The following is a 14,284-nucleotide window of genomic DNA, read 5'->3' on the forward strand; positions in this document are numbered from 1 at the left end:
TCACTCAGTGTGGGGAGATAGGGCCCTCACTTAGTGTGGGGAGATAGGGCACTCACTCAGTGTGGGGAGATAGAGAATTCACTCAGTGTGGGGAGATAGGGCACTCACTCAGTGTGGGGAGATAGGGCACTCACTCAGTGTGTGGTGATAGGGCCCTCACTCAGTGTGGGGAGATCGGGCATTCACTCAGTGTGGGGAGATAGGGCCCTCACTCAGTGTGGGGAGATAGGGAACTCAGTCAGTGTGGGGAGATAGGACACTCATTGAGTATGGGGAGATAGGGCACTGACACTGTGTGGGGAGATAGGGCACTCACTCAGTGTGGGGAGATAGGGAACTCACTCAGTGTGGGGAAATAGGGCATTCACTCAGTGTGGGGAGATAGGACACTCACTCAGTGTGGGGAGATAGGGAACTCACTCAGTGTGTGGAGATAGGACACTCACTCAGTGTGGTGAGATCGGGAAATCACTCAGTGTGGGGAGAGAGGGCACTCACTCAGTGTGGGGAGATAGGGAACTCACTCAGTGTGGGGAGATAGGGAACTCAATCAGTGTGGGGAGATAGGGAACTCAATCAGTGTGGGGAGATAGGGCACACGCTTAATGTGGGGAGAGAGGGCACTCACTCAGTGTGGGGAGATAGAGAACTCACTCAGTGTGGTGAGATAGGGAACTCATTCTGTGTGGGGGATAGGAAACTCACTAAGTGTGGGGAGGTTGGGCACTCACTCAGTGTGGTGAGATAGGGAACTCACTCAGTGTGGGGAAATAGGGAACTCACTCAGTGTGGGGAGATAGGACACTCACTCAGTGTGGGGAGATAGGGCACTCACCCAGTGTGAGGAGATCGGACCCTCACTCTGTGTGGGGAGATAGGACACTCACTCAGTGTGGCGAGATAGGGCACTCACTCAGTGTGGGGAGGTAGGACACTCACTCAGTGTGGTGAGATCGGGAAATCACTCAGTGTGGGGAAATAGGGAACTCACTCAGTGTGTGGAGATAGGACACTCACTCAGTGTGGGGAGATAGGGCAATCACTCAGTGTGGGGAGATAGGGCACTCACTCAGTGTGGGGAGATAGGAAACTCACTCAGTGTGGGGAGATAGGCCACTCACTCAGTGTGGTGAGATAGGGAACTCAGTCAGTGTGGGGAGATATGGAACTCACTCAGTGTGGTGTGATAGGGCTCTCACTCAGTGTGGGGAGATAGGACACTCACTCAGTGTGGGGAGATAGGGAACTCAATCAGTGTGGGGAGATGTGGCCCTCACTCAGTGTGGGGAGATAGGGCACTCACTCAGTGTGGGGAGATAGGGCGCTCACTCAGTGTGGGGAGCTAGAGCACTCACTCAGTGTGGGGAGATAGGACACTCACTCAGTGTGTGGAGATAGGGAACTCACTCATGTTGGGAGATAGGACACTCAATCAGTGTGGGGAGATAGGGCACTCACTCATTGTGGGGAGATATGACACTCACTCAGTGTGGTGTGATAGGGCTCTCACTCAGTGTGGGGAGATAGGACACTCACTCAGTGTGGGGAGATAGGGAACTCAGTCAGTGTGGGGAGATAGGACACTCACTCAGTGTGGGGAGATAGGGCACTCACTCAGTGTGGTGAGATAGGGAACTCACTCAGTGTGGGGAAATAGGGAACTCACTCAGTGTGGTGAGATAGGGAACTCAGTCAGTGTGGGGAGATAGGGCACTCACTCAGTGTGCGCATGTAGGGCACTACCTCAGTGTGGGGAGATAGGGCACTCACTCAGTGTGGTGTGATAGGGCTCTCACTCAGTGTGGGGAGATAGGACACTCACTCAGTGTGGGGAGATAGGGAACTCAGTCAGTGTGGGGAGATAGGACACTCACTCAGTGTGGGGAGATAGGGCACTCACTCATTGTGGGGAGATATGACACTCACTCAGTGTGGTGTGATAGGGCTCTCACTCAGTGTGGGGAGATAGGACACTCACTCAGTGTGGGGAGATAGGGAACTCAATCAGTGTGGGGAGATGTGGCCCTCACTCAGTGTGGGGAGATAGGGCACTCACCCAGTGTGGTGAGATAGGGAACTCACTCAGTGTGGGGAAATAGGGAACTCACTCAGTGTGGGGAGATAGGACACTCACTCAGTGTGGGGAGATAGGGAACTCACTCAGTGTGTGGAGATAGGACACTCACTCAGTGTGGTGAGATCGGGAAATCACTCAGTGTGGGGAGAGAGGGCACTCACTCAGTGTGGGGAGATAGGGAACTCACTCAGTGTGGGGAGATAGGGAACTCAATCAGTGTGGGGAGATAGGGAACTCAATCAGTGTGGGGAGATAGGGCACACGCTTAATGTGGGGAGAGAGGGCACTCACTCAGTGTGGGGAGATAGAGAACTCACTCAGTGTGGTGAGATAGGGAACTCATTCAGTGTGGGGGATAGGAAACTCACTAAGTGTGGGGAGGTTGGGCACTCACTCAGTGTGGTGAGATAGGGAACTCACTCAGTGTGGGGAAATAGGGAACTCAATCAGTGTGGGGAGATAGGACACTCACTCAGTGTGGGGAGATAGGGCACTCACTCAGTGTGAGGAGATCGGACCCTCACTCTGTGTGGGGAGATAGGACACTCACTCAGTGTGGCGAGATAGGGCACTCACTCAGTGTGGGGAGATAGGAAACTCACTCAGTGTGGGGAGATAGGCCACTCACTCAGTGTGGTGAGATAGGGAACTCAGTCAGTGTGGGGAGATATGGAACTCACTCAGTGTGCGCATGTAGGGCACTAACTCAGTGTGGGGAGATAGGGCACTCACTCAGTGTGGTGTGATAGGGCTCTCACTCAGTGTGTGGAGATAGGACACTCACTCAGTGTGGGGAGATAGGGAACTCAGTCAGTGTGGGGAGATAGGACACTCACTCAATGTGGTGAGATAGGGCACTCACTCAGTGTGGGGAGATATGACACTCACTCAGTGTGGTGTGATAGGGCTCTCACTCAGTGTGGGGAGATAGGACACTCACTCAGTGTGGGGAGATAGGGAACTCAATCAGTGTGGGGAGATGTGGCCCTCACTCAGTGTGGGGAGATAGGGCACTCACCCAGTGTGGTGAGATAGGGAACTCACTCAGTGTGGGGAAATAGGGAACTCACTCAGTGTGGGGAGATAGGACACTCACTCAGTGTGGGGAGAAAGGGAACTCACTCAGTGTGTGGAGATAGGACACTCACTCAGTGTGGTGAGATCGGGAAATCACTCAGTGTGGGGAGATAGGGAACTCAATCAGTGTGGGGAGATAGGGAACTCAATCAGTGTGGGGAGATAGGGCACACGCTTAATGTGGGGAGAGAGAGCACTCACTCAGTGTGGGGAGATAGAGAACTCACTCAGTGTGGTGAGATAGGGAACTCATTCAGTGTGGGGGATAGGAAACTCACTCAGTGTGGGGAGGTTGGGCACTCACTCAGTGTGGTGAGATAGGGAACTCACTCAGTGTGGGGAAATAGGGTACTCACTCAGTGTGGGGAGATAGGACACTCACTCAGTGTGGGGAGATAGGGCACTCAATCAGTGTGAGGAGATCGGACCCTCACTCTGTGTGGGGAGATAGGACACTCACTCAGTGTGGCGAGATAGGGCACTCACTCAGTGTGGGGAGGTAGGACACTCACTCAGTGTGGTGAGATCGGGAAATCACTCAGTGTGGGGAGATAGAGAACTCACTCAGTGTGGTGAGATAGGGAACTCATTCAGTGTGGGGGATAGGAAACTCACTCAGTGTGGGGAGGTTGGGCACTCACTCAGTGTGGTGAGATAGGGAACTCACTCAGTGTGGGGAGATAGGGCACTCATTCAGTGTGGGGAGAGAGGGCACTGACACAGTGTGGGGAGATAGGGCACTCACTCAGTGTGGGGAGATAGGGGACTTACTCAGTGTGGGGAGTTAGGGCAATCACTCAGTGTGGGGAGAGAGGGTACTCACTCAGTGTGGGGAGATAGGAAACTCACTCAGTGTGGGGAAATAGGCCACTCACTCAGTGTGGTTAGATAGGGAACTCAGTCAGTGTGGGGAGATATGGAACTCACTCAGTGTGCGCATGTAGGGCACTAACTCAGTGTGGGGAGATAGGGCACTCACTCAGTGTGGTGTGATAGGGCTCTCACTTAGTGTGGGGAGATAGGACACTCACTCAGTGTGGGGAGATAGGGCACTCACTCAGTGTGGGGAGATAGGGCCCTCACTTAGTGTGGGGAGATAGGGCACTCACTCAGTGTGGGGAGATAGAGAATTCACTCAGTGTGGGGAGATAGGGCACTCACTCAGTGTGGGGAGATAGGGCACTCACTCAGTGTGTGGTGATAGGGCCCTCACTCAGTGTGGGGAGATCGGGCATTCACTCAGTGTGGGGAGATAGGGCCCTCACTCAGTGTGGGGAGATAGGGAACTCAGTCAGTGTGGGGAGATAGGACACTCATTGAGTATGGGGAGATAGGGCACTGACACTGTGTGGGGAGATAGGGCACTCACTCAGTGTGGGGAGATAGGGCACTTACTCAGTGTGGGGAGATAGGGCAATCACTCAGTGTGGGGAGATAGGGCACTCACTCAGTGTGGGGAGATAGGAAACTCACTCAGTGTGGGGAGATAGGCCACTCACTCAGTGTGGGGAGATAGGGAACTCAGTCAGTGTGGGGAGATGTGGAACTCACTCAGTGTGCGCATGTAGGGCACTAACTCAGTGTGGGGAGATAGGGCACTCACTCAGTGTGGTGTGATAGGGCTCTCACTCAGTGTGGGCAGATAGGACACTCACTCAGTGTGGGGAGATAGGGAACTCAGTCTGTGTGGGGAGATAGGGCACTCACTTAGTGTGGGGAGATAGGGCACTCACTCAGTGTAGGGAGGTAGAGAACTCACTCAGTGTGGGGAGATAGGGCACTCACTCAGTGTGGGGAGATAGGGCAATCACTCAGTGTGGGGAGATAGGGCCCTCACTTAGTGTGGGGAGATAGGGCACTCACTCAGTGTGGGGAGATAGAGAACTCACTCAGTGTGGGGAGATAGGGCACTCACTCAGTGTGGGGAGATAGGGCACTCACTCAGTGTGGGGAGATAGGGCCCTCACTCAGTGTGGGGAGATAGGGCTTCACTCAGTGTGGGGAGATCGGGCATTCACTCAGTGTGGGGAGATAGGGCCCTCACTCAGTGTGGGGAGATAGGGAACTCAGTCAGTGTGGGGAGATAGGACACTCATTCAGTGTGGGGAGATAGGGCACTCACTCAGTGTGGGGAGATATGACACTCACTCAGTGTGGTGTGATAGGGCTCTCACTCAGTGTGGGGAGATAGGACACTCACTCAGTGTGGGGAGATAGGGAACTCAATCAGTGTGGGGAGATAGGGCACACACTTCATGTGGGGAGAGAGGGCACTCACTCAGTGTGGGGAGATAGGGAACTCACTCAGTGTGGGGAGATAGGGCACTCACTCAGTGTGGGGCGATAGGGCACTCACTCAGCGATAGGAGATAGAGAACTCACTCAGAGTGGGTTAATAGGGCAGTCACTAAGTGTGGGGAGATAGGGCACTCACTCAGTGTGGGGAGATGGGGCCCTCACTCAGTGTGGGGAGATAGGGCACTCATCCAGTGTGGGGAGATAGGGAACTCACTCAGTGTGGGGACATAGGGAACTCACTCAGTGTGGGGAGATAGAGAACTCACTCAGTGTGGTGAGATAGGGAACTCATTCAGTGTAGGGGATAGGAAACTCACTCAGTGTGGGGAGGTTGGGCACTCACTCAGTGTGGTGAGATAGGGAACTCACTCAGTGTGGGGAAATAGGGAACTCACTCAGTGTGGGGAGATAGGACACTCACTCAGTGTGGAGAGATAGGGAACTCACTCAGTGTGGTGAGATCGGGAAATCACTCAGTGTGCGGAGAGAGGGCACTCACTCAGTGTGGGGAGATAGGGAACTCACTCAGTGTGGGGAGATAGGGAACTTAATCAGTGTGGGGAGATAGGGAACTCAATCAGTGTGGGGAGATAGGGCACACGCACAATGTGGGGAGAGAGGGCACTCACTCAGTGTGGGGAGATAGAGAACTCACTCAGTGTGGTGAGATAGGGAACTCATTCAGTGTGGGGGATAGGAAACTCACTAAGTGTGGGGAGGTTGGGCACTCACTCAGTGTGGTGAGATAGGGAACTCACTCAGTGTGGGGAAATAGGGAACTCACTCAGTGTGGGGAGATAGGACACTCACTCAGTGTGGGGAGATAGGGCACTCACTCAGTGTGAGGAGATCGGACCCTCACTCTGTGTGGGGAGATAGGACACTCACTCAGTGTGGCGAGATAGGGCACTCACTCAGTGTGGGGAGGTAGGACACTCACTCAGTGTGGTGAGATCGGGAAATCACTCAGTGTGGGGAAATAGGGAACTCACTCAGTGTGTGGAGATAAGACACTCACTCAGTGTGGGGAGATAGGGCACTCATTCAGTGTGGGGAGATAGGGCACTCACTCAGTGTGGGGAGATAGGCCACTCACTCAGTGTGGTGAGATAGGGAACTCAGTCAGTGTGGGGAGATATGGAACTCACTCAGTGTGCGCATGTAGGGCACTAACTCAGTGTGGGGAGATAGGGCACTCACTCAGTGTGGTGTGATAGGGCTCTCACTCAGTGTGGGGAGATAGGACACTCACTCAGTGTGGGCAAATAGGGAACTCACTCAGTGTGGTGTGATAGGGCTCTCACTCAGTGTGGGGAGATAGGACACTCACTCAGTGTGGGGGATAGGAAACTCACTCAGTGTGGGGAGGTTGGGCACTCACTCAGTGTGGTGAGATAGGGAACTCACTCAGTGTGGGGAAATAGGGTACTCACTCAGTGTGGGGAGATAGGACACTCACTCAGTGTGGGGAGATAGGGCACTCACTCAGTGTGAGGAGATCGGACCCTCACTCTGTGTGGGGAGATAGGACACTCACTCAGTGTGGCGAGATAGGGCACTCACTCAGTGTGGGGAGGTAGGACACTCACTCAGTGTGGTGAGATCGGGAAATCACTCAGTGTGGTGAGATAGAGAACTCACTCAGTGTGGTGAGATAGGGAACTCATTCAGTGTGGGGGATAGGAAACTCACTCAGTGTGGGGAGGTTGGGCACTCACTCAGTGTGGTGAGATAGGGAACTCACTCAGTGTGGGGAAATAGGGCACTCATTCAGTGTGGGGAGAGAGGGCACTGACACAGTGTGGGGAGATAGGGCACTCACTCAGTGTGGGGAGATAGGGGACTTACTCAGTGTGGGGAGTTAGGGCAATCACTCAGTGTGGGGAGAGAGGGTACTCACTCAGTGTGGGGAGATAGGAAACTCACTCAGTGTGGGGAAATAGGCCACTCACTCAGTGTGGTTAGATAGGGAACTCAGTCAGTGTGGGGAGATATGGAACTCACTCAGTGTGCGCATGTAGGGCACTAACTCAGTGTGGGGAGATAGGGCACTCACTCAGTGTGGTGTGATAGGGCTCTCACTTAGTGTGGGGAGATAGGACACTCACTCAGTGTGGGGAGATAGGGCACTCACTCAGTGTGGGGAGATAGGGCCCTCACTTAGTGTGGGGAGATAGGGCACTCACTCAGTGTGGGGAGATAGAGAATTCACTCAGTGTGGGGAGATAGGGCACTCACTCAGTGTGGGGAGATAGGGCACTCACTCAGTGTGTGGTGATAGGGCCCTCACTCAGTGTGGGGAGATCGGGCATTCACTCAGTGTGGGGAGATAGGGCCCTCACTCAGTGTGGGGAGATAGGGAACTCAGTCAGTGTGGGGAGATAGGACACTCATTGAGTATGGGGAGATAGGGCACTGACACTATGTGGGGAGATAGGGCACTCACTCAGTGTGGGGAGATAGGGCACTTACTCAGTGTGGGGAGATAGGGCAATCACTCAGTGTGGGGAGATAGGGCACTCACTCAGTGTGGGGAGATAGGAAACTCACTCAGTGTGGGGAGATAGGCCACTCACTCAGTGTGGGGAGATAGGGAACTCAGTCAGTGTGGGGATATGTGGAACTCACTCAGTGTGCGCATGTAGGGCACTAACTCAGTGTGGGGAGATAGGGCACTCACTCAGTGTGGTGTGATAGGGCTCTCACTCAGTGTGGGCAGATAGGACACTCACTCAGTGTGGGGAGATAGGGAACTCAGTCTGTGTGGGGAGATAGGGCACTCACTTAGTGTGGGGAGATAGGGCACTCACTCAGTGTGGGGAGGTAGAGAACTCACTCAGTGTGGGGAGATAGGGCACTCACTCAGTGTGGGGAGATAGGGCAATCACTCAGTGTGGGGAGATAGGGCCCTCACTTAGTGTGGGGAGATAGGGCACTCACTCAGTGTGGGGAGATAGAGAACTCACTCAGTGTGGGGAGATAGGGCACTCACTCAGTGTGGGGAGATAGGGCACTCACTCAGTGTGGGGAGATAGGGCCCTCACTCAGTGTGGGGAGATAGGGCTTCACTCAGTGTGGGGAGATCGGGCATTCACTCAGTGTGGGGAGATAGGGCCCTCACTCAGTGTGGGGAGATAGGGAACTCAGTCAGTGTGGGGAGATAGGACACTCATTCAGTGTGGGGAGATAGGGCACTCACTCAGTGTGGGGAGATATGACACTCACTCAGTGTGGTGTGATAGGGCTCTCACTCAGTGTGGGGAGATAGGACACTCACTCAGTGTGGGGAGATAGGGAACTCAATCAGTGTGGGGGGATAGGGCACACACCTAATGTGGGGAGAGAGGGCACTCACTCAGTGTGGGGAGATAGGGAACTCACTCAGTGTGGGGAGATAGGGCACTCACTCAGTGTGGGGCGATAGGGCACTCACTCAGCGATAGGAGATAGAGAACTCACTCAGAGTGGGTTAATAGGGCAGTCACTAAGTGTGGGGAGATAGGGCACTCACTCAGTGTGGGGAGATGGGGCCCTCACTCAGTGTGGGGAGATAGGCCACTCATCCAGTGTGGGGAGATAGGGCACTCATCCAGTGTGGGGAGATAGGGAACTCACTCAGTGTGGGGACATAGGGAACTCACTCAGTGTGGGGAGATAGAGAACTCACTCAGTGTGGTGAGATAGGGAACTCATTCAGTGTAGGGGATAGGAAACTCACTCAGTGTGGGGAGGTTGGGCACTCACTCAGTGTGGTGAGATAGGGAACTCACTCAGTGTGGGGAAATAGGGAACTCACTCAGTGTGGGGAGATAGGACACTCACTCAGTGTGGAGAGATAGGGAACTCACTCAGTGTGGTGAGATCGGGAAATCACTCAGTGTGCGGAGAGAGGGCACTCACTCAGTGTGGGGGGATAGGGAACTCACTCAGTGTGGGGAGATAGGGAACTTAATCAGTGTGGGGAGATAGGGAACTCAATCAGTGTGGGGAGATAGGGCACACGCACAATGTGGGGAGAGAGGGCACTCACTCAGTGTGGGGAGATAGAGAACTCACTCAGTGTGGTGAGATAGGGAACGCATTCAGTGTGGGGGATAGGAAACTCACTAAGTGTGGGGAGGTTGGGCACTCACTCAGTGTGGTGAGATAGGGAACTCACTCAGTGTGGGGAAATAGGGAACTCACTCAGTGTGGGGAGATAGGACACTCACTCAGTGTGGGGAGATAGGGCACTCACTCAGTGTGAGGAGATCGGACCCTCACTCTGTGTGGGGAGATAGGACACTCACTCAGTGTGGCGATATAGGGCACTCACTCAGTGTGGGGAGGTAGGACACTCACTCAGTGTGGTGAGATCGGGAAATCACTCAGTGTGGGGAAATAGGGAACTCACTCAGTGTGTGGAGATAGGACACTCACTCAGTGTGGGGAGATAGGGCACTCATTCAGTGTGGGGAGATAGGGCACTCACTCAGTGTGGGGAGATAGGCCACTCACTCAGTGTGGTGAGATAGGGAACTCAGTCAGTGTGGGGAGATATGGAACTCACTCAGTGTGCGCATGTAGGGCACTAACTCAGTGTGGGGAGATAGGGCACTCACTCAGTGTGGTGTAATAGGGCTCTCACTCAGTGTGGGGAGATAGGACACTCACTCAGTGTGGGCAAATAGGGAACTCACTCAGTGTGGTGTGATAGGGCTCTCACTCAGTGTGGGGAGATAGGACACTCACTCAGTGTGGGGAGATAGTGCACTCACTCAGTGTGGGGAGAGAGGGCACTCACTCAGTGTGGCGAGATAGGGAACTCACTCAGTGTGGGGAGATAGGGCACTCACTAAGTGTGGGGAGATAGTGCAGTCACTCAGTGTGGGAGATGGGGCCCTCACTCAGTGTGGGGAGATAGGGCAGTCACTCAGTGTGGGGAGATAGGGAAAACACTCAATGTGGGGAGATAGGGCACTCACTCAGTGTGGGGAGATAGGGCACCCACTCAGTGTGGGAGATAGGGCACTCACTCCGTGTTGGGAGATAGGGCACTCATTCAGTGTGGTGAGATAGGGCACTCGCTCAGTGTGGGGAGATAGGGCACTCACTCAGTGTTGGAGAGAGGGCACTCACTCAGTGTGGGGCGGAGATAGGACACTCACTCAGTGTGGGGAGATAGGGAACTCAGTCAGTGTCGGGAGATAGGACACTCACTCAGTGTGGGGAGATAGGGCACTCACTCAGTGTGGGGAGATAGGGCACTCACTCAGTGTGGGGAGATAGGGCCCTCACTGAGTGTGGGGAGATAGAGCACTCACTCAGTGTGGGCAGATAGGGCACTCACTTAGTGTGGAGAGATAGGGAACTCAGTCAGTGTTGGGAGATAGGACACTCACTCAGTGTGGGGAGATAGGGCACTCACTCAGTGTGGTGAGATAGGGAACTCAGTCAGTGTGGGGAGATATGGAACTCACTCAGTGTGCGCATGTAGGGCACTAACTCAGTGTGGGGAGATAGGGCACTCACTCAGTGTGGTGTGATAGGGCTCTCACTCAGTGTGGGGAGATAGGACACTCACTCAGTGTGGGCAAATAGGGAACTCACTCAGTGTGGTGTGATAGGGCTCTCACTCAGTGTGGGGAGATAGGACACTCACTCAGTGTGGGGAGATAGTGCACTCACTCAGTGTGGGGAGAGAGGGCACTCACTCAGTGTGGCGAGATAGGGAACTCACTCAGTGTGGGGAGATAGGGCACTCACTAAGTGTGGGGAGATAGTGCACTCACTCAGTGTGGGAGATGGGGCCCTCACTCAGTGTGGGGAGATAGGGCACTCACTCAGTGTGGGGAGATAGGACACTCACTCAGTGTGGGGAGATAGGGAACTCACTCAGTGTGTGGAGATAGGACACTCACTCAGTGTGGTGAGATCGGGAAATCACTCAGTGTGGGGAGAGAGGGCACTCACTCAGTGTGGGGAGATAGGGAACTCACTCAGTGTGGGGAGATAGGGAACTCAATCAGTGTGGGGAGATAGGGAACTCAATCAGTGTGGGGAGATAGGGCACACGCTTAATGTGGGGAGAGAGGGCACTCACTCAGTGTGGGGAGATAGAGAACTCACTCAGTGTGGTGAGATAGGGAACTCATTCAGTGTGGGCGATAGGAAACTCACTCAGTGTGGGGAGTTTGGGCACTCACTCAGTGTGGTGAGATAGGGAACTCACTCAGTGTGGGGAAATTGGATACTCACTCAGTGTGGGGAGATAGGACACTCACTCAGTGTGGGGAGATAGGGCACTCACTCAGTGTGAGGAGATCGGACCCTCACTCTGTGTGGGGAGATAGGACACTCACTCAGTGTGGCGAGATCGGGCACTCACTCAGTGTGGGGAGGTAGGACACTCACTCAGTGTGGTGAGATCGGGAAATCACTCAGTGTGGGGAAATAGGGAACTCACTCAGTGTGTGGAGATAGGGCACTCAATCAGTGTGGGGAGCTTGGGCAATCACTCAGTGTGGGGAGATAGAGCAATCACTCAGTGTGATGAGATAGGGCACTCAATCAGTGTGCTGAAATAGTGCACTCACTCAGTGTGGGGAGATAGGGCAGTCACTCAGTGTGGGGAGATAGGGAAAACACTCAATGTGGGGAGATAGGGCACTCACTCAGTGTGGGGAGATAGGGCACCCACTCAGTGCGGGAGATAGGGCACTCACTCCGTGTTGGGAGATAGGGTACTCATTCAGTGTGGTGAGATAGGGCACTCGCTCAGTGTGGGGAGATAGGGCACTCACTCAGTGTGGGGAGAGAGGGCACTCACTCAGTGTGGGGCGGAGATAGGACACTCACTCAGTGTGGGGAGATAGGGAACTCAGTCAGTGTCGGGAGATAGGACACTCACTCAGTGTGGGGAGATAGGGCACTCACTCAGTGTGGGGAGATAGGGCACTCACTCAGTGTGGGGAGATAGGGCACTCACTCAGTGTGGGGAGATAGGGCCCTCACTCAGTGTGGGGAGATAGAGCACTCACTCAGTGTGGGCAGATAGGGCACTCACTTAGTGTGGGGAGATCGGGCACTTATTCAGTGTGGGGAGATAGGGAACTCACTCAGTGTGGGGAGATAGGGCACTCACTCAGTGTGGGCAGATAGGGAACTCACTCAGTGTGGGGAGATAGGGCACTCATTCAGTGTGGGGAGATATGGAACTCACTCAGTGTGCGGATGTAGGGCACTAACTCAGTGTGGGGAGATAGGGCAGTCACTCAGTGTGGGGAGATATTGAAATCACTCAGTGTGGGGAGATAGGGCACTCACTCAGTGTGGGGAGATAGGGCACTCACCCAGTGTGGGAGATAGGGCACTCACTCCGTGTGAGGAGATAGGGCACTCATTCAGTGTGGTGAGATAGGGCACTCGCTCAGTGTGGGGAGATAGGGCACTCACTCAGTGTGGGGAGAGAGGGCACTCACTCAGTGTGGGGGGGGGGGGAGATAGGACACTCACTCAGTGTCGGGAGTTCGGGAACTCAGTCAGTGTGGGGAGATAGGACACTCACTCAGTGTGGGGAGATAGGGCACTAACTCAGTGTGGGGACATAGGACACTCACTCAGTGTGGTGTGATAGGGCTCTCACTCAGTGTGGGGAGATAGGACACTCACTCAGTGTGGGGAGATAGGGAACTCAGTCAGTGTGGGGAGATAGGGCACACACATAGTGTGGGGAGATAGAGCACTCACTCAGTGTGGGGGGGGGAGATAGGACACTCACTCAGTGTGGTGTGATAGGACACGAACTCAGTGTGGGGACATAGGACACTCACTCAGTGTGGTGTGATAGGTCTCTCACTCAGTGTGGGGAGATAGGACACTCAGTCAGTGTGGGGAGATAGGGAACTCAGTCAGTGTGGGGAGATAGGGCACACACATAGTGTGGGGAGATAGAGCACTCACTCAGTGTGGGGAGATAGGACAATCACTCAGTGTGGTGTGATAGGACACTCACTCAGTGTGTGGAGATAGGGAACTCACTCAAGTGGGGAGATAGGGCACTCACTCAGTGTGGGGAGATAGGGCACTCACTCAGTGTGGGGAAATAGGGCACTCACTCAGTGTGGGGAGATAGGGCCCTCACTCAGTGTGGGGAGATAGGGCACTCACTCAGTGTGGGGATATAGGGCCCTCACTCAGTGTGTGGAGCTAGAGCACTCACTCAGTGTGGGGAGATAGGGCACTCACCCAGTGTGGAGAGATAGGGAACTCACTCAGTGTGGGGAGATAGGGAACTCACTCAGTGTGGGGAGATAGAGAACTCACTCAGAGTGGGGAGATAGGGAACTCACTCAGTGTGGTGAGATAGGGAACTCACTCAGTGTGGTGAGATAGGGAACTCATTCAGTGTGGGGAGATAGGACACTCACCCAGTGTGGGAGATAGGGCACTCACTCCGTGTGGGGAGAGAGGGCACTCACTCTGTGTGGGGAGAGAAGTCACTCACTCAGTGTGGGGAGATAGGGAACTCAGTCAGTGTTGGGAGATAGGACACTCACTCAGTGTGGGGAGATAGGGCACTCACTCAGTGTGGGGAGATAGGGCACTCACTCAGTGTGGGGAGATAGGACACTCACTCAGTGTGGGGAGATAGGGAACTCACTCAGTGTGTGGAGATAGGACACTCACTCAGTGTGGTGAGATCGGGAAATCACTCAGTGTGGGGAGAGAGGGCACTCACTCAGTGTGGGGAGATAGGGAACTCACTCAGTGTGGGGAGATAGGGAACTCAATCTGTGTGGGGAGATAGGGAACTCAATCAGTGTGGGGAGATAGGGCACACGCTTAATGTGG

Source organism: Pristiophorus japonicus, assembly GCF_044704955.1.
Source record: "Pristiophorus japonicus isolate sPriJap1 chromosome 24 unlocalized genomic scaffold, sPriJap1.hap1 SUPER_24_unloc_1, whole genome shotgun sequence".
Lineage (NCBI taxonomy): Eukaryota > Metazoa > Chordata > Chondrichthyes > Pristiophoridae > Pristiophorus > Pristiophorus japonicus.